The sequence below is a fragment of the Cavia porcellus genome, unplaced genomic scaffold, assembly GCF_034190915.1.
Source record: "Cavia porcellus strain 051 isolate PalLab524CR breed Dunkin Hartley unplaced genomic scaffold, mCavPor4.1 scaffold_4, whole genome shotgun sequence".
In the NCBI taxonomy this organism is placed as follows: Eukaryota; Metazoa; Chordata; class Mammalia; order Rodentia; family Caviidae; genus Cavia; species Cavia porcellus.
The window spans coordinates 70,239,195-70,261,702 of NW_026947487.1; the positions used below are offsets into that span (position 1 = coordinate 70,239,195).

General features: G+C 38.8%; 1 protein-coding gene across 3 annotated transcripts in view; it reads left to right on the plus strand.

Annotated features, from left to right (window-relative positions):
* Nucleotides 1-14,114: 14,114 nt before the first annotated feature.
* The window catches only part of LOC100716581 (broad substrate specificity ATP-binding cassette transporter ABCG2-like), a 77,911-nt gene continuing 69,517 nt past the window's right edge, over nt 14,115-22,508 (plus strand). For 2 of the 3 annotated variants that reach the window (XM_013152766.3, XM_013152752.3), the window contains exon 1: nt 14,115-14,256. The gene's annotated coding sequence lies outside the window, so the exon portion shown is untranslated. Of the gene's footprint in view, nt 14,257-14,340; nt 14,865-22,508 lie in introns of those variants that run through there. The other variant, XM_013152757.3, reaches the window with a different exon arrangement.

Genomic DNA, 22,508 nt, shown 5'->3' on the forward strand with positions numbered 1-22,508 from the left:
TATAGGCAGTCTGTTTCTTTTCTCTTACAGCTTTTAATGTTCTGTTCTTGTGCTGAATTTCTGGGATGTCTCTAACTTACACGTCTGGTGTAGATTTACTTTGGTTATGGCTAGTTGAAGTTGCATATGCCTTGTTAATCTGTGTGCCATATCCTTTCTCCATGTTTGGAATAATTGCTGATATTACCTCTATAAATGATCTTTTAATTTCATTTGTGCTAACTCCTACATCTTTGCTGATACCTATCACTCTTAAATTATTTCTCTTTGCATTGTCTTGCAGCCTTTGAATTTTTAATCCCTATTACCTTGTTATTTTTAAAAGATCTTTCTTTCACAATTGCTAGTTGCAATCCTGTCTTTAATGTCTGAAAGTCTGTCTTTAGACTCTTTCAAGTGGTTTGGCCAGCTTTTGATTGACTTTTTTTTAATATTCTGGACATCTTTTTGAATCTGTTTATGCATTATAATTCCTTTCTGTATTGTTCATTTAAGGTTTTTGTCATTTTTCGATTATCCTCTTTTTATCTATGTCTTCTTTAGGTATGCTGAGCAATTCTTTCATTATGCTTTTCTGTGGGTTGGGTGCTTTTCATTTCTTCTTTTACCTGAGACATTATTTCTGATTTGATTAATTTTACAGTCTCCTAAAGTTGTTTCTTCAGTTTTTATCCTCTCAGGGGTTTGAAGTGTGTGACTTCCAATGTCTTCCATGACTGTATCTCCCAGTCATGGGAGATATCTTGTTCCCATATACCCATATCTTGTTCTCTGTGCAGTGGAGGTCTGAGATTACCTTTTACTCCTTTCTCTTGACATTCTCCTGGGTTTCTCCCAACAAACTGGTTGCAGGGTTCCAGGCACTTCACACATTGATGGCTCTTCTGCATTGTAGGGGAGCAGGACAGGCACCTGGATTCCTCTGACCCTGGGTTTACAGAGAGATAGCAGGATGTGGAGTTGGCCTCTCTACCTGTGCAGCCACACTTAAGCTTCCCCAATGGCCTGTGGTGAATGGTTATGGGGCTGATTATCTCTGCCTGTGTGTCTACATTTGGACTCTTGTGGTGGTGGCAGACACATAGGAGTGTGTTTGTCCAATTCTCCTGGTGGATGATGGCTACCCAAAGGGAGAAAGAGCCTCGACTGGTAGCCTGTGTGTGGGGTGCATGGGTTTATCTGGCTGCGTGTCTCTGTTCCCACTGGCTGTTCACAGGAAGCAAGCCTTCTATCATCAGTGGCCTAGCAGGTGGAGGTAAATCTGCTGGCTCTCTCTGTCCATGTTGACCCAGTGCAAGAAGGAGCCCTCTAGAGGCAGTGGCCAGCAGGTGAAGGTGGATCTACTGGCACTCTCTGCCCACACTGGCCACTCACAGGAAAAAGCCTTTTGGTGGTGGCAGCCAGCAGGCAGAGGCAGATCGGCTGATGTTCTTGGCCCACAGGAAAGAGCCTTTTGGTAGTGATGATATGACTGAAGCTTTAACAAAATTGCTGCAGTTAGGGTAGAATTTCTGCTTTAGTGACACATGCCCTTGTCAACAAAGCCACAAACATAATAAGGGAATGCAACACAATGAAATTCTTTCCTGCATTTTACAACTTAAGATCCTTAATCACTATTGCATCATAAGAAACTCAATGTGCAAGGTGAAGTCATGTGTGTTAGACCCTTGTTATCCAGTTATATGAATTTAAACATCATGAATCTGACTTGCTGCTTAACCCATTGTAGCTTAGAAGCAGAGACAAAGAAGGAGCCATATTAAAGAATGTATTTTTTATGGCTGAGTATTATCTATTATATAACATATAAACACATATTTTTATCCATTCATTGATTTATGGGTAATTGAATTGTTTCCAAGATTTAGCTATTACAAACTGTGCTGCTATTAACATGGATGCATATATATTACTGTGGCAAGATGCTTTTAATTCTTCTGAATGGATAATAAAAAGAGAACAAGGTAAATAAGAACAAAACGTATAACAAATATTGTGAAATTGGAAGAAATTGTTCAAGAAGAAACAGGAATTAGGAAGGGTGTAGGTAGGAAAGAAAAAGATAAAAGAAAAATAAGAGAAGGATAAAATGGAAACAAAGCTTTGCAAATAAGAAAGAGTGTTTAAAGGGAGAAGAAGGAAAGGGTAAAAAAGAGGAACCGAGGTATATCTTTTACAGGTACAAATTTCCTATGATAGATGCAGGCTTTATGTGTATCTAAATTGTACCAATGAACATAATAAAAAAAAAAGTAGACCTAGAGAGCTGCCTCAGAAATTCATTCATGTGAAGAAACAGACCAACTGTGGGCCTGAAAGCAGCTTCCACCATACACTAAGTCTCCTCATGCCTTGACCTTAGGACTTGGCAGTCTCTGCAATTATGAGAAATAAAGTTTTTATTTATAAGAGAATAAATAAATTATAAATATAAATATATGTCCTACTGAGCATGTAGTGGTCACTCCTTCTTTCAACACTCTGTAGATGGAAGCAGAATGATAAAGACTATCTGTTACTTAAAGGGTGGTATCATATTCATAATATGATACTATCCTAAAAATATAGGGAGAGAGGCAAGAGTGGTAAAGAGAAGAAGAAGAATGAGGAGAAGAAAAGGAAGACAAGGAGGGAAAGAGAGAGGAAGAAAAATAAACATTACAAAAATGTATATGTGTTCATTTTTCAGTGTCCTTACTGCAGTGACCCATCTCTTTAGACAAGGTGCCATATTCAACCGTATGTTCAGTTATATATTCATCACTGGATTCATGTGCTGATAAGCAATATGGTACACCATGACCCAGTCAACAATCAGAAGCCTCCCCTAGGAACATATGTGATTTGGGGTCATTTTAGCTGTAACTATACTGGACAGATTTCTTACATAATCAACATGACTGCATGGAGAGCTGAGATGGGTTTGATGCAGAGACTTACAAAATGAAAATGAATCTTTCCTTTGTCATAAACTGTGTAGGTCCAGTTGAAGAGTCATGGCATTTTTGGAAAAACCATGTTTACATCTACTGCATTAGGAAAAAGTATAAACCGTGCTTTTGATATACTCAGTAACAGGTTAAGGGCATAAAAGTTTTGGTGTCTTTTTGGCTTTAAATGTAGTGATTTGTGTGTCCAAGGTCTCTAGTCTTCTTCCTGATCATGCACATCATTCATAAGTAGGTCTCTTCTGTCTGTCCAGTGTAATATTGTGACCTCTGAATTATGGATACAGTTAAGTGGGTTCTAGAGGACCTCAGTGAGTGGCGTTGGAATTCAGAGTTATCACTGGTTGCATCAGGGTGTATATGTCATGAGAGACAACATGAGAACAAGTAGTTGTTCAAAAATATTTTAAACATAAGGGATAATGTTTGGAAATCAGAATTTATGTTTTCTGGGCTTTCCTTCCATTTTTTATGAAAAACAACTACTCAGTATGAAAAACATCAGGCACCTAATTTCTTGGAATTGTAATGTTTCTCTTTTTCCCTCTCCCCCACTGCCTTCCTTTTCTTCTCCTATTTATCTTCCTCTCTTTGTCCCTATTCGACCTCTCTCTCAATACTTTTAATGTAGGATTGTACCATGAAGATGATGCCAGCCTTCAAGTAATGAATAATCTTTATCATTCTGCTTTCAGAATGGTGAGGTTAGGAGTGGACACTATCATGCCCAGCAAGATTGCAATGTCTTGGGATTAATATAAGTAAATTTTATTACTTAGAGGATTTTTCTTGCCAAGTATGCTGGAATAAACTTGCGATTGCAGTAATCTGAGGGACCGTAGCATGAAGATCAAAAATGTGAGCATTGACAGGGGAATTTAGGGTCATATGAAGACAATGTACAAAATTAAAATAAAGCTTCTGGTTGTATAGCTCAGTGTGAAGCCACTAAATTCAATCTGCAATCTTACTGGGAAAAAATGAACAGAGGTTTGCGCTTATGCAGGAGCTCTATGCATATGAGGCAGAGGCCAAATCTCTACTCCAAATCATTGCTGAGATGAAAATGTAAGGGTATACTGCCTTCTTGTGTACCTAAATATGCAGTAGTTATAATTTTTTTAGGATTTCACATCTTCTTGTATACTTTTATTGTGCAGTTTTCATTGTAGAAAAACTGAGTTTGGCACTCTGATTTTAGATAAGTATACAATTAAGATTATCATAAAAAATATATAAGCACAGCTGGAGAGAAAAAGAAACTCTAACATCTTCCTAACTACGATGTTTAAGGTTCAGCAGATTTATAATTAGTACACGAGTAGACTGAGTGAAAATGGGTTGTGATTTTACTTGCAAGCTTTCATGCAAGATGGACTTGACATCCATGCAGTGGGTTTAGAATACAGAGAGTGAGAACAACCAGTTAGGGTTAGCAGGACTCTAGAAACCAGGAAACAACAAACAGGTAGGATGCATATTTTGTCACAGAGAAATCTATACATGACTGAAGACTTTTTCTTTATTGAAAAACATGCTGCTATTCCTGTGAGAGCACATGTCCAGAAAGCTGCTTCCACAGGAAAGACTGATTTGTATTGAGAGACACTACTTTCTATGAGTCACTTAAGTATAGTGTGCTGTGTTAACAAGCATTGAGTGTTCCAGGTTATGTGATGCTGAGGTATTTTCTTAAGTTTTAAAATCTTTACTATAGTTTTCTTTTTTTCAGGTTGGGAAAGTGCATTATTCCATCTTAGTGTTTAAAATGTTTGTTTGCATGTTCGGCATTTTCCTTTCTTCCTCTTTCCTCCTTTATTTCCTGTTTTTAAGATATACCAAACTTCAGTAATAGTTATGTGTTGCCTAGATCCACTTAATTATCTGGCTCATTGCTCTTGAATTCCAAAGGCTCTACATGCCTCTGAGAAGCTTGAACCATAGGGAGGAAGTCAAAGTCTTGAGCAGGGTGAATTTCAAACTCAGTCCCTTTACCGTGAAGGTAAACTAATGCTATTGCTGTGCTTAGAATTTCTAACCCATTGTCTTGGGTAGGCAAGGCTGAATTTTCTTGTGTACTTTAGCTCTATTTGTTACTTTTCATTTGTTGGTAACTTCACAAAAATCTGAGTCTGTTTCTAGTCAATGATCCATTTAAAATAAAGAAACACATTCTTAGATTCTCTTAACAATTCTTAGGAAGAGATAGAAATATTGTTATTATTTGAACATCACAGGAGCATGACAGTAGGAGAGGTCGTGGCTGGTGCTGGAAGTAGCTCTACAGTCATTCCTCACTTAATGACTGCGTTCTGCTCCCCGTGCCTATGTTGAATGAATTAGTAGCTAAGTGAGGAGTTGTATATAGTTAGGTACATTAAAATATTCACAACAAGGAAATGGTAAAGGAAAATTCAATTTGATGACTGTGATTTTATTTATGTAACTCTTACATACAGTATTATAATGTATAACAGAATGTGAAACTGCATGATATAATCAGTAAAAATTATAATTTTCTACAACTTGTAGAAACAAGGTGTAGTAGAAACAAGGTGTAGTGTATTAAAGAAAATTGAAGTTTAGGCTCTATGAACACGAGATACCGTGCTGTCCAAACTAGAAAAATTGATTCCTGAAACTATGAATTCTGACTGTGAGTGCCATAGTACCATATAATAGATGCTGATTTCAAGCACAAACAGCCTTTTGATCTTCAACCATTTGTTCTTTTGCTATCACCCATGATCTGCAAGCTATTTGCACATAACTGGTTCTGTAATGCATCTTCAAAAAAATCATTTAGCTTTCTGTCTCTTTCTCTATCTCTGTCTCTGTCTCTGTCTCTCTCTGTGTGTCTTTCTCTCTCCCTCTCTCACCCCTCTCTTCTTTTTTGCCAATCCAATGCTACTGGTTTTTCAAGAATATGGTAAGATCAGTGAGTTCCATAAGTGTGAGCCCTTTGCCTCACTTCTTGCCTGTGAAGATATTCCTGGGTAAGAAGCAATATTGTATAGTATAAAAAGATGGTGGATAAGAACATTATAAGTTGATACATATATTAGTTACTTTTCTCTCATTGCTAAGACAAAATACCTGACACCTAAAGTTAAGGAAGGAAAGATGTACTTAACTTAGAGTTTTTCGAGGTTTGAGTCCATGCTCAACTATCTCCAAGGCAAAGAGGTGTGGCAAAGGGAAAGCCTTTCATGGAGGACTGCAAGTGACAAGAGTAAAAAGGGTTAAAGAAACAAAAGGGAGAGACAAGCCTCTTTCCTTCCATTATATTGTGTCTGGGCTACTCAGCCTTGGGAGGGTACAGCACTCCCACTGGCAATGTCAGTGCTTTAGACAGTGAACCAATCACAAATGCTAGACTCAGTGTCCTTCAAAAGGTCTGCTCCCTGCATGACCCCATGAAGCTCTGGGGGACATCCAATCATTCTACACCAGCCTCCCACAAAGAATCTTACACATTCTTTGTACAACAGCCATTTAGTCCAGCTCCAAGAGTTGCCAAAGCCCTTTTAGCATTGCTGAAAAATTCAGATCCCAAGTCTTCTCAGAGATCTAAATCAAACACTTAGCTATAACCTCCTACACAAATAAAAACTAAGTTAAATACTTCCAACATTCAGTGGCACCAGATAAATAATAGTATTTTAAAAGGCACAAGTGGGAATACAAAGCATTGGGACCAAAGGAAATTCATAATCCATCAAGGCAAGCATTAAATCCTTTATTTTTATGTGAAGCATCTGAAGCAATCTGTGATAAGTTTTGAGCTCCAAAAGGCCTCAGTGTCTCCATCCCACCTCTGGTGATTGTAGCTCCCACAACTTCTCTCTTAGGCCTGTTTTGCTCTATCCTTGCAGCTTTCCTTAATTGATTCATGTTGCTAGAATTTCCAAACTTATAGGGACTACATTGCACCTTTGGCTTCATGCTCACAGCTTGACAGACTGCCCTCTCAGGGGCACACTGCCTGGCCTTACAGACCTTGTTCTGAAATTGAGTTGGAAGCTTTTCCAACCTCAGAACTTTTGTGTTCTGCATGTGCCTAAAACCAGAGCCATGTGAATGATGCTAAGGTCCTCTTCCAGCTGGAGCAGAAGCCAAGCTTTACTCTCTCTTGGCAATAGAGGTGAGTGCCTTAACTCTCAGCACTCTGAACCTGATTCTAAGGAACAAATTCTCTGGGCTGCCACCATTCTGGAGCATGGTGGCTGCCCCATTTTGGAACATTGTGTGCTTGCTACCCTTGCCATTCTGAAATTTGGTACTCCGTGGTTTTCTCCTCAAAACAGTCTTTCATTTCTGTAGTTTTGAGGCTGCAAAGCTTGGAAAACCACCAATTCTCATGGTGCCCCCATGACACCATCACTTTTATTCTTCTGTTCCTTTGCAGTAATGGAGAACTTAGCTCTATCTTTAGAGTCCACAGCTTTATTAGAGGTTCCTTTCTGGCCAGAGTCACAACATTTTAAACCATTCATCTGGGCTTTTTACTCTTGATTTACAACATAAATCTGACTATAAGCCCCTAATAATAGCTAAGCCTGAACATTTGACAGCCTTGAAATTTCTTCTATCTACTTAATTAGTGTACCACACTTAATCTTAGTCTCAGAACAAATTTTCTGGATATGAGCAAAATGCAGACAAACTTTCTGCCAAGCCAGAACACACATCATCTGGAGTCCAACAACAAATGCAGTTGTTCTTCCCAGTAGAAACCTCCTGAGCCTTGTCTTTACTGGCTGTGTGGTCTTCTGAGCTCTTACTTAATCTCTGTAACAGAATAGCCTAAGATGTTTCAGCTCTATACATACAGCCGACATCTCTGATGCTTTGAACTCTTCCCAGAAGTGATTTCCAAAGGGCTTTGAACTACTAGTAAAGTGTAGTCACAGTAATGATACCACTTCACTGGTACCAATTCTGCCTCAGTTACTTTTATTTCATTTCTGAGATAAATTTCTTGATGCCCAAAATGAAGGAAGATAAGGTTTATTTTGCTCATAGTTTTTGGAGGTTTCAGTCCATACTCAGCCAGCCCCGGGGCAGGATGGCCTGGCTAAAGGGCAGCCATTCATGGTGGCCACAAACAACAAGAGCAAAAAGGGGAAAAGGGGCAAAAAGTAGAAGTAAGTCTCTTTCCATTGCTTATATTGTATCTGAATTTCTCACTTCTGGGCGATTGCAGCACTCACATGCAAATCCAAGTGCTAGCAAATGAACTAATCACGAATGCTAAACTCAGCAGCTTTGGAAAGGCCTTCCCCACCATAACTGTGTGAGGCTTTGGGAGGATGTCAAAATACAAACCATAATGATATGTAAGTCCACAAATTATGGCTTTTGCATAGTTATATGCAGGGAAGACCAAACCATACCCACAGTGAGTATATGCATCAGTAAGGACAAAGCTTTGCTATTTCCACGATAAAAGGGATCCTATGTAGTCAGTTGCTGACCAGCTTATAGGCTAAAGATGCCATTGAATTCTGCCACATCAGGGACTCAGTGTTGGTCTCTGGTACTGGCATCTTGGGAATTCAGCAGTTGTACTCACATCAGCCTTAATGAGTCAAAATCCACATTGCTGAATACATGCATAACTTTCATGCCTGTTACCACAGCCATATTGCTGTGTATTCTAGAGATTGCAGCTGGCCTCATCCTCAAAGGGTCCTGAATGGCCTGAAAGTCAATGCAAGTAGATCTGAGTCATGCAAGGAGTGCTCCGACCTGGGGCTCTTGGTGTCATGTTATGTGCTGTCTGTGTGCCTCCATTTTTAACTGCAGACTTGCTGGATATTTCTGAGTGAGCTGAGATAATCTTGAGAGCACCCACATAAACTCTGTCTCGTGTATCTTTCTGCTTTCTGCTCCTAACCTTCGCCAGAGCTAAAAGAAGATCACTTTGGCTGCAGGAGGAATCTGGAAGTGTAGGGCTTAGTACTTCTGAACAAACATGAACTGAGTAAAGGAGAAAACCTTAGATTATATTTTTGTGACAGTCATATGATGCATTCATTTCTGATGTCAGAAGAGACTGAGTCTCTGTTATCCGCAGAGCCAATATGGGCAACATTTGTGATGTGTTTCTATTTTTTTCTTTACACTGTTTCCTACACTTATTTCTTAGTACAGCTTCTAGAGAAACTACCTGAATACAGGCTTTTTTTAGAGGAACACAAAAGTGAAACACATCCTTTTTGCAAATGGAGACTGTCTACTCTGCTAATCCACTCCACACTACCATTCTTATTTATGGAGGAAATTTTTCTAGGAACCCAATCAATTAACACAGTTACAGAGCCTGTATAAAAACTCAATAATGTGTAGAGTAAGATTATTTTTTGAAATTAGTAATATTCTTTATAATTGTGATTTATTACTATAACATGTACTGAAAGACATGATTATGTTCATCAAAACAACAAATTACAAAATACAAATTAAATTATAGCTGCAACAAAACTATTCATGTCAATGGATTCACAAGATCTTTAAGAAATAATGGATAGAAACAAACATCTTAATAAATGAAGAATATCCATGTTTCTAATATGGTAGATATATTCATACTCACCTAATCCATATATTTAACATATTAAAAGCAAATTTCACTGATGCTTTTTCCTCTTTATTTTTTCAGGAATTCATCAGACTTGTCTAATAATTATATGGAAAGACAGAGGCTAACAAAATCTCCTAGTTAATTTGGCAAAACAAACAAACAAGCAAAAAAATGTAACCAGATGCACTACCTTACTGTATATGAACAATATCCTTGATGCATATTGAAAATTAATCATAGCGTACAAGCAAAAACAGAAGTTACGAGATTAAAAAAGTTAATGGAGAAAAGATTTATTGTGGTTCACATTTTGTAGAGGTTTCAGTGTATAACAGAATGTTTCCAAGGCATATATCATGGGAAAGAGGCATGAAGAGGAAAGGGGTTCATAACATGGCATTTCTTTTTTTATTCCAGTGTACCAACCTATTGGTTGGGGCCACCCATACTCAGGGAAAGTATTCCCTCTTCAGAACGGTTCTGCCTCATCATCAACAGGCAGAGCTGTGGGAAAGCAACCATTTGACTAATGTAATACACACCCATGAAGCATTATCATTTACCCATAAGGCAGTCACATCCCATAATCCCCACCTATGAGTGCATGAGTCTATGAGGGGTCAGCTAGATATATGCTATAACATTAAAGATTAAGTATATTTTTCTTAATTTCATTTATATTTATTTGCATGCTTGGTTTTTTTTTTGAGGTAACTGGACATGTATGTTATTGTAGTCACTTTTTTATCACTGGTACAAAATACCAGACAATTACACTTTAAAACAAGAGCTTTATGTTTTATACACAGCTCGAGTCCCATAGTTTTCTGGTTCTAAAGGCAAACAGGATAACAGGACATATGGAGGAGACAAAGGTGCTCTCTCATGGTAAAAGAAGCAGAGTGAGAAATGGAGATACAGGAAGACAGATACACTTTCAGATTAGGCCACTCTGACCGGTTGCACATTTAATTATGAGAATTTTGGGGACATTTAAGATCTAAACCTTAAATTCCTTCTTATTGCCTAAAAAGCTCATGTCAATTTCATTATACAAAATCTATTTTGTTGGTCTTTAACACTTGCCAAAGTCTTGATAGTTTCAGCATTGTTTCAACAAGTCTAACTCCTAAGTTTTATTTGAGATTAAAGCAAACTATGATCTGTCAGCCCCTGTTGTAGTCAGGGATTGTACACAGAGAACAATTAGGTTCAGGACATGGAGTTTATAATATTTTTATAATGGTCACCAGAAGTTAACACAGGAAAATGCAGGAAATCTATCCACAACACCACAGACACTGATTATTTAGTCAAGGACCTAAACCCCACAGCGCATGTCCCACATGAGTCCAGATAAAATCCCAGAGCTCAGGACAATGCCTCCCACGAGCCCAACTGGAGGCCCAGAGCCCACAAGAAGGACTCACACCAGTCTCTTTTATGGATTCTTGGCAGGAAGACCCAAGGGTCAGAGGTGGAAGCTAGAAAGTCTATGCCAGCAGGATGAAGGAGCTGTCCTAGTGGGATGAGGGTTCTACGCTGGAGCCAAGAAGTCACACTCACAACAAAGACCAGGGCTATCCTGAAAGGCACCACAGCCATCCTCAGGGACACGGAGTCCCAAGCTCCTCTGAGGACAAGCACAGTCGGGTACGTGCCAGAAGGCAGCATGAGGAGTTCATACTGGAGACCAAGCAGGACATGTCTTCCCCTCAGGAGCCAGGAAGCAATGCTCGATGTGAGGACCAAAGCTTCTCCAGGAGAACCAACAGCTCAGACAGCAACTTGTAGAAGAACCCACAATGCCTCCTTAACACCTCAACCCTCTACACCTCCCTTCTTCTCCACCTGTTTATCCTGGCAACCCCTCCTCAGGTGGAGCATCTTCGCTTAATGCATGCTGATGTAATCCAGCTGGCATTAAATTGACCACCAGTTCTCAATCCGTAACAGCCCCATAATAATAAAAATAATGTTAAACGCTTTAACATACAGTGGCACAGGGGAAACCATTACCATTCCAAAAGACAGAGTTAGGAGGATGGAAAGAGAGAACCAAAGTAAAGCTGACAACCAGTAGGGCAAAAAATAAAAGCAAGAATTAAATTCTGTAGTTCCATGGTTGACATTTTGGACAGGCTGTTTTGAAATCTGAGCTCTAAAAGGGTTGACAAGCCCCAGTGGTATGATCTGGCTGATTTTAAGTCCCATGACTTCGTTCTTGCGATGGCTGCCACTTTTTTCTGAGGCACTCCTCACCAGATACTTCCTGTTTCTGTCATCCCAACTTCCTTGGGTTCTGCTGTACCCTTTGCCTTCATTCTCAAACCTCCACACACATCCTCTCATGGAATATGGAAGGGTTTCTTTATCCTGTTAGCCTGGCCTGTCAGGATTTCTGGAATATGAGTGGGAATCTCTAGTACTCCATAGCTCTTGCATTCTGGATGTCTATAAAACCAGCACCAGGCAGATGATGCCAAGATCTGCTGCCAGCTTGAGAAGAAGCCAGGGCTATTGAATCATGGCTGTAAAGGCCTCTGAGTGACTGGACAGCTGAACATTGTGAAATGAATCTTGGGGAACAAATAAAATTTGATGTAGCTTACAATCAGCTTGGTAAAGACTGGAACTGACACAAATTTAGCTAGCAAAAACTGTTCTCAATAAGCAAAGCATAACCTAAACTATTCTGTAAATTAGAGATTTGAGATTAAAGCAAACTATGATCTGTCAGCCCCTGTTGTAGTCAGGGATTGTACACAGAGAACAATTAGGTTCAGGACATGGAGTTTATAATATTTTTATAATGGTCACCAGAAGTTAACACAGGAAAATGCAGGAAATCTATCCACAACACCACAGACACTGATTATTTAGTCAAGGGCCTAAACCCCACAGCGCATGTCCCACATGAGTCCAGATAATGTCTTTGGTATAATTTGCTTTAATTCTATTTTGGTTGAAGATGTGACTATGAGCATTGCAGTGTCTCTTTATATGAATATTATTTTATTTCTTTACCTTTAAACAAAGTCCATTTTTTGTTACTATTAAAACAACTGTAGCATGTTACACTCAGAAAAAAAAGGAAGACATTCATGTTACTATCATGAGGAAGCTAAAATTTTCTTGCACACTGTTGAATCCAGCTTGGTTTTTATGTATAGATTTTTGATGTATGCTCTGTGGTGAATATATATATATATATATATATATATATATAATATTTTACCTTCTTTGATGCTGGGACATGAAGTGCTGAGAAAATTCCCCTGCTTTTCCATTTAGTTATATAATTCCAGAAATTTGTACTGAAATTTATTGTTGATTTACCTTGCTTTTACCTTGCTTTTTGTGTTGTTCCTCTGTGTTTCATAAGTTCTCCCACTATATATAGGAAGACAGAGAGGGGGAGAGAGACATAGGGAGAGAGGGAGACAGAAATACAGAGACACAGAGAGCCAGAGAGAGCCAGAGAGAGAGACAGAGAGAAAGAGACAGACAGAGAGAGAGAGAGACAGAGACACAGAGACAAAGATAGACAGATACAAAGAGATTTATTCCCTCTGGAATCTTCTCTCCCAGCTTGCTATTATCAAAACAGCTAATGAGAACAATATCTGAAAGTGTTGCCATAACTATGCCTTACAAAGAATCATGGCAAAAACTTATTTCTATGTGAGTCTTTATGAGTGGATGAACAAACAGAACTGAAGCTAAACGAATAATTAGATGCAAATGTTAAAGTTCTTTAAAATTATACAATAGAGTATGAACAAACAGAACTGAAGCTAAATGAATAATTAGATGCAAATGTTAAAGTTCTTTAAAAGTATACAATAGAGTATTTTCAAAATTATAAAATATTATGTTCTGTCAATTTCCTCCTCTAGGCTTTTTGCTGGACCTTTCCTGTACTGAATGAACAATTAACAAGAATTCCTCTCAATGATTTAAATAAGTAGCCTACTGTTTAAGTGAGTTTTGTTTGGTGTGGCATGTGATCATTTCCTGGAGGAAACGTGGGACCTGATAGCAGGCTGTTTTCCTGAACCCACAGTCATTTCTGTAGGTTCCTGAGCCTCAAAATAGTGCAAGGAAGTGCTTCCTGGAGCCCTGCCAGGAATAATACTGAAGACTTTCAGGGACACACCTTCATCCACCCAGTCTGTGCCCTAGCCCCAAGCCCTGTAGAATCAGTTGTTTATATTTAGGGACTTGGAGACCAACCCTCTAATATCCTCTCAGCACACTGATCAGGAAAGGACTATCATCCTTGGGAGGGGCAATCTGTGAGGCTTCCCTGAGTCCTCAGAGCTCAGCTCTGGAACCGGGGCAGAGCTCAAATCCCTGTGAGGCCAGGAAAACCCATAGAGACAGCGACCTCTGCATTAGGAAAAGCCAGTATTGCAGGAGCAACGGGTTTGTCCCTAGGTGCAAGGGGAGTCTTCAGAAGCCCACAGGTCAGTGTTGGCCCCTGACCAATGTGCAGTTCAGCATCCCTAAGCCCCCAGTAACTGACCCTTATATAACCCCGACAGGTTTTGCCATCAGGGCTAGAGAGTGAATTCCCACTTGAGCCCTGCTGGCACAGGAAGCTCAGCCACGCCCCGAGGCTCAGCATCCTGTTTGCTTTCACTGGTATTTTCTACTAGAATCTGGGTGGGCCCAGCAGTCCTGTGTCCTACTGGTGCCTTCTCAAGTTGCCCAGCGGTGAGTGCCTGGCTGGGGGAGAGGCCGGTGGGCCCCTGGGGTAAGGGAAGCCTGAGGACTGCCTCCAGTCTCAGAACTGACCTACCAGGAGTACAGAAGGGACCCTGCAGCTCTCATGGAGAAGGGGAGGCACAGGAGGAGGCAGCCAGGAGCAGAGTGGGGATGCTTGGGGAGGTCTTCAGGGTGCAGCACAACTGGAGAAGCCCAGACTGGATGCAGTCCAGCTAATTGGGAGATTGAGGCCTTGAGGGCCAGGTGAACCCAAGAGTTTATGGGAGACCTGGAAAGCATAGTATTGAACTGGAGTACAGCTCAGATGCTTCCTGTCTTAAGATGAAAACTGCCCTGCAGGTGCTGTTTAGAAGTTTCCTTGACTCCTCTCTACTCTCTGAAAACTTTTTAAAATCAGTGAGTGCTGAGCTCTGCCTCTGAACCCTGGTGTGCTGAGATCAGGGGCCTGGGGGATCTGAACCGCCTTTGAGCCCAGTGAATACCACTGTGTGGAGGGAAAGGTCTGTAGGTTTTGTTTGTACATTTTATTAGCAAATAGAAGCACATTGCTCAATAGAAATGACCGAGTCTTTGGTCCTTCATAGACTCCTTTAAAAGTGAGTATGAAATAGAAACAGTTCTCTGTGTGTGTGTGCATATGTGTGTGTGTTTCTTGAAATGTGTGTGGTCTTTGAAATGCAGCTGATTCTTGGTCTGAGTCAGTTGGTAAGTGTGACCTACCTATTTATGAAGATAAATAGAGTTCAGATAGGGTCAGTAAAATCTTATAAGGAAAACTATCACATTGAGGAATAAATTTGGTAACAATAGTATTTTGAAGGAGCTGACCAAGATATTTTCTTATATCAGTACATGGTTTGGCTACATATATTGTTATTTGACTACTTCATTTTGTTATTGTTATTTGTATTTGTATTGTTATTTGTATTCATATTGTTATTTGACTATTTCATTTCCTCTTTGTGTTTTACTATGGATAGTTGAATTTTAATAATAAATTATAAATATTTGTCTTCTTATTTCTCATTAAAATATTATTTTAAACTCTTACTATAGAAGAGATGGAAACATTAGATTGTAAATCTTTCAATAATTTTAATATCGCATGTTTTATTGTCTTGCATGGTAGTGCAGATAGAAAAACCTCCTTTTTCATAAAAACATACAGATTCATAGTAAAGAAAATGTTAGACTTCTATGTTCTAGGCCTTGGATGTTATTCAATAATTTGTCTAAAGGCATTCTTTTGAATCACAGAGTATTAAAATATCACACACACAGACACAAAATTATTTCTGAATTTAATAACATTGTGTAATTGCACTGTATATATGAAACAATTGAAGTCATCATAAGCATAAACTCCAGCCTAGCATGGAAAGATGCCAAGAAGGAGTACATTTAGAATGGGCATGACTAGATCAGAAGGTCCTCTAGCTGGTTCTAAATACTCTACAATGCTTTCATCCACTTGAATAGTGTTACACTGTGTTGATATGTTTGATGCTATAACATATGAAGTTATATTCAAATATTTCAAGGAAAAAGACACTATGGTAGCTACTATTAAGTCGGGTTATTTGGTGGTGAAGCAGTAGGTTGCTGGAAGTGTCATGCTTTAACCTGTATTGCTATGCTGTTATGCCCCCTTTTATCTCAACTTCTCCCTTATTCATTAAAAATTATTTAATTTTTTAAATTTCTTTTTTAAACTAAGGGGAAAAAAACTAGCAGGATATATTGTAGTAACTTTTTGATTTCCTATTAGCATTAAGTCTTGTAATACCCCCATTATCTTGTTTTGACTGATTAGACTCTGTTCCGTTCTGTATGGTAGTATCAAGTTTGAGAGTATAGGCAACTACTTTGAAGGCAATAAGATTCACTATGATGCCCATTCTGGTTTGACTATTATCCTCTTTTGAGGTTCTGTAAGATTTACAATGTTTAGGTTTTATTGGTCTTGTTCTCTACTGTTTTGTTCAACTTTATAATACCTAATGAGATAGACAATTCTTCTTAAGGAAGCAAGAGGCATTATGGTAACCATTGTTGATAACCTTGTACTTTGTTTTTACATCATGTGCTAGGTCTTTCCTTGATTTTGACTGACAGCTTTGTTTTATCATGCTTGATTTTATTCTCTTCAAAAAAAAAGTAATAAGATCTAAGGGAGCAATAAAACCCAAAACGTGTAAATTTTGTTGTAATAGAGAGAGGGAAAAAAAAGTGCCCTAAAGGATACAACAGCAAGGGTGTTTAGGTGTGTTAAATAGAAGACCATATTAATATTTTTGATTGGATTACTGAATACAACTATTTGCAGTCTCACTGTTTGAATGTTTACTTTGTATGCTTTGATCCTATGACCTGAAACACCGTTTCTAAGATGATAGTGTGCAATCTATTAACTGGTTATAGCTTACTGGTTTTTTTTTGGTAGTTCTGAATTACTTGTACCCTTACACTGTTTTGTTTTGTTCTGCTTTTTTTCTCTTTTTCTTTTTAAATAAAAAAAAATTGGAACTTGGTGATAATAATGGAAAAAACATGCTGATTGTTCATGAAGCTTTTCCTGATTTACTTTTGAGGGAACTGTCTTGTACATCTATCACACAGGGATGCAGAGGAGACTGAAGAATGGAATGGGAGAGAATTTTCAGTGCTGCCCCATAACACAACAGTGCATGGTCTCATGTGCATTGTGAGACGGCTCATGTAGTTGTCATCATTCTTAAACTAAGTATTCTGTGACACGTTAGAATGATAAGACTGGTCCAACATGTGGCTTGGTGACTGTTTCTTTGTCAATAATAAAGCAAGAAATTATGGAGGAATAGTTGACCTCGTATTCCATAAATACTTGCCAAATGTTTCTATGAAGAATTAAAATATTTTTAAAAATTTTTTATTGATACACAGTAATTAAAAATAGTAAGTGTGACATTTCAATTCACATATACAGTATTCAGTGGTCCCTTAGGGTAGTATATATTTGTCACCTCAGACAGTTTAATAGTAGATTTCTTTTTTGGAGAGTGGGTAAGGGTACTGGAAATCAAACTGAATCTCACACTTGCTAGGCAAGTACTTTACCATTGAGCTAATTTTCCAGCCCCTATCAGCAGTTTTTGATAGCATAAGACTGATAAAGACTATTGACATAGTAAACCATGGTAGAAATGAGACATCTGAGGAAGGCGAGGTGGAAGAAACAGGGAGGACTTTGATGCAGAGCCACTGTGTTTGAGCCAAGGGCCAAAAGACCGTGACCCTGAGCAAGTGGTGAGTGTGTGTTTTTATAGGGGAGTTTAGGTAGAGGAGGGAGTCATTTGGAGAAGGGTACAAAATTTTAGGTTTCGGGGCTGGGGATTTAGCTCAGCAGCATAAGCGCCTGCCTTGCAAGCAGTCAGTCATGAGTTCGATCCCTGGTACCAGTAAAAAGGAAAAAGACAAAAAAAAAAAAATTTAGGTTTCTGAGTAAGGGGTCCAAGGCTAGGTGATAAGGTGTTGTTGGCTACAGCAGATACTGGCAGACACAGGATGTCTGTTGTGTTTTTTCACATTAGTCCTCTGCTGATTGAGCTGCTGGAGGAAGCTACTTGCTTCCAGTTGAATACAGGTGTGAATAACAGATCTGCTTGAGTTTTATTTTCTCCTGCTTGGGCAGGGGATCTACTTCTGTGATCTGTCAACAACCTTGTGAAAACAATCACATTTTTTTCTTCTATGGCAGTAATTTTATATCAGAGTGTGTGTCCTTGCCCTTCTTCCAAATATCTGTGCTTTTTGTGGATCTTCTCTGAAAAAGACTGTTCTTCTATTTGGCCATGTTGTATCTCTCTGTGGCATTAATTTCGGATTGAGCTATTTTAGTAAAAATGAAAAGGACAAATGAGTTAGATTACTTTCTGTTATCTTTATAGGTGTATCAGTTAGGATTCACTAGAAGAATTACAGATAGATAGATAGATAGATAGATAGATAGATAGATAGATATAGATATGTGATACCATATGGCCATCTGAAGATTCAGGGGTGGAAGAATGTAAAAGGTCCATCTGCAGACTGGAGGGCAGGGCAGTTCAGTCAAAGATAGAACAACTGTGGCTCTTCAAGTGGTCTTCTCCACAAACATTCCAGGACTTGTACCTATTCATCTCTCTTACACATTAAAGAAGTGTGCCAGTCACATCTCTCACAAATATAAATGATTTTTCTACCGTTTCTATATATCTGAGATGTAATAATTTCCTACTTTTGTCTTTGTTTTTCAAATTTTTTTGTTGGAACAGCTGGAGAAGTAATATTTTCTCTGGGACTATTTGAAATAGCCAGAATTCTGATGACTGTAGAGGTGTAGAAGATACACTAAGCATTGTGAGCCCTGGATTCAGTGTACAATGACTCCAAATCAAATTCTTAGGAAACTCCTGTGTCCTTACTGTGGGAATGAGATGCCTTCTTCTGCTGCAGTTCTATACCTCACTGCCTCACAGCTGCCATTCTGTGTTGAAAGAAGTGAGAGCAATGGGCAGCACATTCCTTCACCCTCAACTGTGTCTGAGAAACCAGGTGCTTTTCTCATGTTCTCTTTCTGGAGTCCTTCATGTCCGCTAGTGCACCAGGGCAGGATACAGAGATAAATCAGCTCCCAGGAATGACCATAGGCTTTGGGGGAGGGGCTCAGGCCAGAATCTCCATCTTAGCTCTTAGGTTTTTCTAGGAGCTCCATACAGTATCTGCATTGCTCTTTGGAAAGCAAAACTAATGTGCAAATGACCCTTCCAAATATGGTTTCATCATGTCATGCCTTTATTCAGAGATTTTGGTGCCTCTTGCGCTGATTCAGAGTCAAATACAAATTTCTTATGGTGGAAAACTCTGCTCAAGCTCTTCTTCCTTCTATATATCTCCTGTCATGTTGCTCTCTTATACTCCTCGGTTCTTCTTGCCTTTTTTTGCTGTGATGCAGATTTGATGTTGGACTTCAAATACTCTCACTGATTGTCAACATTAGATGTCAGATTAATATGTAGTCCACCAGCCCTCTTGCTTTATTTATCCATTTCACTGTTGGTTGATGTTTTTCCCAGGTAAACTCATTCGACTGATTTCTTTTGTAAATTTGTGTATTTGTCAGTGTATGCCACCATTAAGCTTGGTTCAACATCAGGTGGTTGATTTGACCAAATTCTGTTTTCTTGATATTGCAGCTTACCTCCGGCTATTTCCCTCGTAGAACTAGTTTTATTGTATCACAGAAGTTCCAGTGTTTTGTATCAGCATTATGATTTAATTGTAGGTATTGTTTTTTCCTTCTTTAATTTCTCCTAATCCAGTAGGAGTTCAGTGTTGTGTTATTTAATTTTCATAGGTTTTTGTTTCCATGTGGTTTCTTTAGCATTGATTTGCAGTTTCATTGCACTATGATCAGATGATGGGAGAATTTCAATTTCTTTTTGTGTATTTAAGCATATTCTGTGCACTAGTATGTTGTTGTTATGGTTAATACCTTGTGTCTATTTGAGGAGTTTAGTAGTTTTAACTAAGAGACTCAATAGGGAGTCAGAATTCTTACTTTGTAAATATCTTCATGTTGTGCAGTGGAAGGTAAGGAGATTTTGTGAGTGCTGCACCTGCTCAGAAAGGGGTTTGAATGGGGGTGCCTGTGTACCATATGAAGGAGAGGAAGAGACTTGTTCCCCTTTTTTGCTCTGTCTGCTGCCTTGAAGTGTTGCCCCAGTGCCATGCCACCCTGCCTTGAAGCCAGCTGCTTACAGACTGAAACATCTACAAATAGTGTGCTAAATAAGCCGTCCCTTCTTTAGTTTTGAATGTCAGGTGTTTTGTACCAGTAAGAAGAGAACAATAACCAAGATTGAATTTGTTACCAGGAATGGGGTTGTTACTGTGATGGTACCTGATCATGTGGTTCAAGAGACTTTGGGAATAGACTGTGGGAAGAGTATGGAAATGTTTGGAGATGTCATGTGAATGTATAGAGCAGGAATAGTTTAGGCCGTTCTATATGGGAGACTCCAGTCAGAGCTCAGGAAGCCAAAAACTTGATAGAAAGATTGCCATTAATGACCAAGCTCATGATGTTTCTGCTGGGAAGGACTCCATTGGTTGTTGGAATCCAGTTGATTTTTGTTATGGCTTTGCAGGTGGTTTGTCTGCATTTTGCTTATGTCCAGAGACTTCCTGAGACTGAAATTAAGGTTGTTGGACTAATTAATCTGCAGAAGAAATTTCAAGGCAGTTGAATGTTGAGGTAGTGGCATGGTTATTGTTGATGGCTTTTAGCCAGATTTATATTGAGAATCAAGAGCAAAAAGCTAGCAGGGTGATTTAAAACACTGTGAGTTTGGGCAGAAAGAAAGCTCCAGTAATGCTATGGACTATAAAGATAGAGTTTAGAGCTCCATTGATGAGAAGGAACAGAATAGAAAAGGTGGCCCGAAGGCATTGCAAAAAGCAGAAAATCTCAAAACTTTGCAGCCTCAAATCTGCAAAAGTGCAGTACTTTGCTTGGAGGAGAAAGGCTCAGAGCACTGTTTTCCAAAATGTTGCAGCAGCCATACCAGATTCCAGAAAGGAGACAGCATAGAGAATCTGTTCCTCAGAATCAGATTCATACTGTCCAGTGACCCAGGCACCTGACACCTACAGCAAAGAGAAAGGAAAGCTTCAATATTGCTAACTGGAGGCAGACATTGGTATCAACCATGTGCTGTTGTTTTTTTTTTTTTTTTTTTTTTTTAGAGCATACAGAATGCAAGATTTCTGAAGACTTTTATGTTGATTTAGGAAGGTCTGGGAGGCCAGTGTGAAGTTGTGAGTGTAAAGCCAAAGGTGCAGCGAAGAACCCACATGTCACTCATTTTAGGTGTATGGAGTCAAAACATTGTAAGGTTTAGGTGGCTTCCATCCTGATTTCAGATGGCCTGAGAGGTCATCGAAAGTTCCCCTAAGTGAGCAGCATGTGAAGCTGTCTGGGTGAAGCCAAAGGTGCAGTGGAGACCTCAGAAGTTGGTAGAAACCAGGAATGTGGATCATCTGAGGAAACACATCACGAGAGAGCAGTAAAGGCCCAATAAAGAATCCATGGATGCTACAACCACTACAAGTAACCTAGCAGTGGGGTCATTCAAATATTTGAAGTTTGCAACTTGCGATCTGATGAAGTTTGCAATCTGATTGGTTGCATCAGATTTGCACATGAAACTACAGATTTAATGTTTGCTCTGCTAGATTTTGTACTTGCTTTGGTCCCATTCCTTTGCATTCTTTTATTTGTAACTTTTATTTGGAAATGTTTACTGCATGCTATTGAATGTGAAAGTGTTTATCTTTCATTTCAGTTGTACAGAGGCTCACAGATAGTGCTTACACCCACTCTAGGATACGTAGCCTACATATAATATAAGGGAAGCTAAGAGGCTTATCTCCTTCCCTTTTTGCTCTTGGGATTTTTTTTTTCCTTGTGTCACCATGAACTGTACTCCAGAGCCATGCCACGGTGGCTCATAGTACACTGATTATAGATGGAAATCTCCATAAGCTGTGAGCCAAATAAACTTCTCCTCCCTTAATTTTTGTCATCAGGTATTTTATCTTAGAAATGAGAGAAAAGTAACAAAACAATTTGTTTTTGAGTTAAATATGTTTCCTGTATGCAGCATGTTGTTGGATCTTGTTTCTTGATCCAATCTGCCAGTCTTTATTTTGATTGGCTAATTGAGACCTTTTACATTGATAGCTATAACTGACATGTATTGTCTTATCCTTGTCATATTATTATCTTGCTGTTGATTCCCTGTTTCCTTTCTGTGTAATTGCTTGACCTGTCTGGTAGCTTGTTTCTGTTGGTGTTCTTTCAATAGTGGTCTCTGTTATCTCTTTCTAGAACATCTTTCATTACAATTTGTAGAGCTGGTTTTGTGACTTTAAATTTCTTCACTTGTTCTTTGTCATAGAAATGTCTTATTTGTCCATTAATTGTGAAAAATAGTTTTTCAGAGTACTGAAATCTGGTTTATAAAGTGTTGTCATTCAGAATTAAAAATACTTTCATGCAAAGCTCTCCTTGACAATGATTTGTGCTGAGATATTGCATGTGATTCTGATAAGCTTTGCTTTATATGCAATGCATTTCTTTACTCTAACACTGTTTAATATTCTGTTCTTGTTCCAAACTTGTGGAATATTGAATATTATATGCTGTCACATAGATT